Source organism: Chenopodium album, chromosome 17 (genome assembly GCF_948465745.1).
Source record: "Chenopodium album chromosome 17, dcCheAlbu1.1, whole genome shotgun sequence".
NCBI classification, from domain to species: Eukaryota; Viridiplantae; Streptophyta; class Magnoliopsida; order Caryophyllales; family Amaranthaceae; genus Chenopodium; species Chenopodium album.
In genome coordinates this window covers 29,280,472-29,283,788 of record NC_137850.1, presented here as the reverse complement: position 1 = coordinate 29,283,788, position 3,317 = coordinate 29,280,472, and positions in this window count along the sequence as shown.

Genomic DNA, 3,317 nt, shown 5'->3' with positions numbered 1-3,317 from the left:
TTACACTTGGATACAATTATAGGCCTTTTCGGACCGTTTTATTTGATTTAAGACATTTTTAATGAAAAATTAGTTTCAAGTAAGAGCATAATTACAAATTAGTTTCGTTCACAAATTCTTATATGTGGTTGATCGTTGGCCGTTATTTGTTAGTTTTATAGAGGTTATCCAGTCAGTGTTCAACGGTTACTTTGTTCCTATTATAAGGGTTGTGTCGTTAGTGTTATATGGGTTACTCGCCCAGTTTTACAAGAGTTACTCGGCCGGTTTTACAGGAGTTACTCAGATAGTGTTTTAGGGGTTACTTTATTAATTTAAAAGCGGTCACACGGTGTGACTAGTCGTACACAAGACGTGCTGGTTTTCCTTTGTTTGGTTGCCCACAAGGTAAGTCAAAGAAAATTTTAAAAATAGGAGTGAGAATGTGTGAATGGATGAGAGAAAAGTAAAAAACTAAAAAGAAGGTAAGGTAAAGGGAGGAAAATATAGCTTCCCTTGTTTTTTGAAATAAAATGTTTTCCACCATTAAGGTTGCATTTTCCATCATTTGAAAAATTATTTTTCACCACTTCACAAACTAAACAAAGAAAAATAGGAAAATCATTTTCCATGAAAACATTTTACTTCAAACCAAATGGGGTCTTCATTTCACCTTGTTTTTGGTGAAATGAAATTATTTTAACTAAACTGAAATTATTTTTATTAATTATATATTATATTTCTTCTCTATTTTTTTTTAACTGAATTGAACTTATTTTTACTAAACTGTAATTATTTTTACTGAATTGAACTTATATTTATTGATCTGAAATTATTTTTACATAATTTTATTTTTGTAAGGTGAAGTGAACAGAGTCTATGTTAAGCTCAACTTATTTAAATTTATATCAAATTATTTAGAAATAATTGAATTAGATCAAATCAAACCAATTCAAATTAGATTAGATTAGATCAGATCAAATCATATCCAACTGATTACGAGAAGTCGGAGGTTTCTTTTAGCAGAGGACTCAGTGTCGAGCAAAAGTGTGATATAATGGGTAATTTGAATATGCGACTTGTTGATAGGCATGGGAATACCTTGGTATTTTGGGTGTTTTTGTCCCTCGGGAGAGTTACGTCACCAAGACTGGTCCGGCGCGGTCTGTACCTGCAAAACACGGAGACTCCGGTTGTGGGAGCTCTGCCTTCGACGATCAAGTTAGAACGCGTTGGAGAAAGTAAGAAGTGCGGAAAGGTAAAAGTAAGATCTTCTCGGATTTCGAGATCAGGTGTTTTCTCTGATGTGAGAGAATGTAGGGTAGGCTGTAATACATGAATTGTAGATGTCCCCAAAGTGGGGGGAATCTCCTTATTTATAGGATCATCGGTAAATGTGCCCTTGATTAGGTCACTCTGACCTAATTTTGATGGGCTGCGCCGAATTACGGCTTTCTCGGGATTTGGGCCCGGAAGGCCGTCTTTTTTCAAGAAATCTGGGAACACCACGTGTCAAATGGGGATAGTTCCAGTTTGGACAAATCATTACTCGCGCTAAGCTTGAAGCGGTGGAGTATGAGCTATGCCAAATATGCAAATTAGTTATGATTTTGATTGTAAAAGTAATGATATTTTCTTTAAATATGTGGTTTAGAGATATTTATCATTGTAGATGTCGTATAACTATTATTTAATAATATTATTATTACTTTTCATTCAAAAAAAAAAAATACCTGTCACATAGGTCCACTTTTTTTATTCTCTCTATATCTCTCATCTCCAATAATTGCCAAAAAAAAAAAAAAAAATGTAACATTAAATATATACAGAGAAAGTATATATGTTTTTATTAGATTCATATTAACTTTTTACAAAGAGATGTAACATTAAATATATAATTGAACAATATGCTTAAAGTCGGTTGAAGTGATGGGAGATTGGGAATTACTAGAGAGAAGAATTGATGATGGTGATTGTTGCAAGGATAATTCACAAGCAATGAAAAAGGGGGTGAGAATTTTCTTAACTTTATTTTCATTTTGTAGAGAATACAAGAATAGGCACGACAATTTTGAAACTCAATGACTTATAGGCCTTATACCATAGACAAGATTAGAATATAAATAACTCTTATAAGAGCGGAGATGAAGCACCATTCTTTCAAAAGAGGGTGTACGCTCCATGGCTCAAGAGCCACATTTGGGCTTATTGCCTGATGCGTGGGCACTCACTCAAATAATTGTTGATTTTCTTTAATTATACTCAGCAATATGCGACCAACCATAAATAGACACATGACACTCCATCTACATTAGGAAGATTCAAAGAGGATCCTTTATTGACGTCGGAGGAATTAGAGGAAGTAAGAGGATTGAGAAAGGAGAAAGTAGAAAATAGGACATATAAAAGAGAAAATGAGGAGTCAAAAGAATAAGAAAAAGAGAGAGTAAATTAGAGGACGAGAATGAGAACATTCTTGTCCTTGCTCTAATTCAAATTTTAATTTCAAAATTATAAGAGCTTACTTAGTTGAAAGTCATAAATTCCGTTACTAGAGATTCAGGGGAATAATCTCAACTTTGTCTCATTCGCCCAAAATAATCCCAACTTTGGATTATTTTTTAATAATCTAAATTTTAATGTGAATTTGCTTTTAATGGTCCCGAGTGACCTATAACCTGTTGAATAGGTAAATTTTTTTTTAAAAAAAATTTAGGGAAATTCTCTTTGGTAGACCTCTAATAATAAACATTCTCAGTGGTAAAATGCAAAAAAAGTTAATATCCTTGGTAAACTATGTTTTAAAAAGTTAAGTCAATGGTAACCTTAATCAATGTAATTAGGCTTTTCTTAACCATGGTTAACCATTCTAAGTAAAAAAAAGTTGTGATGCCTAAAATACCCCCATTCTAAAATTAATTAAAAAAATAAAAATAAAAATCACCACCCTACCACCACCTTCCCTACCATCCGGCCACCATCCCGTCTCCTCCTCCCCCTCCCTTGCACGCAGCTCCCCTCCCCCAGCCAGACGGCCGGCGTTCAGTTCACCCCCTATTCCCCCACCAGGCCGAAACTCCCACACAGCCCCGATTCCACCCCTTCCCGACCACCGCAGCCTACCTCCACCACCCAAAACTCCCACAATTCGCAGCCAAAGAACCCCGACACCCAACCCCGAATACCAGAAAACCCCCCACCCCGATTACCCAACCCCCACCCCGACACCCCAAGTACCCAACCCCGACACCCAACCCCGATTACCCAACCCCCACCCCGACACCCCAAGTACCCAACCCCTTCGACCACCCTTCCCTATCTTCTCTCCTTTCTCGCAC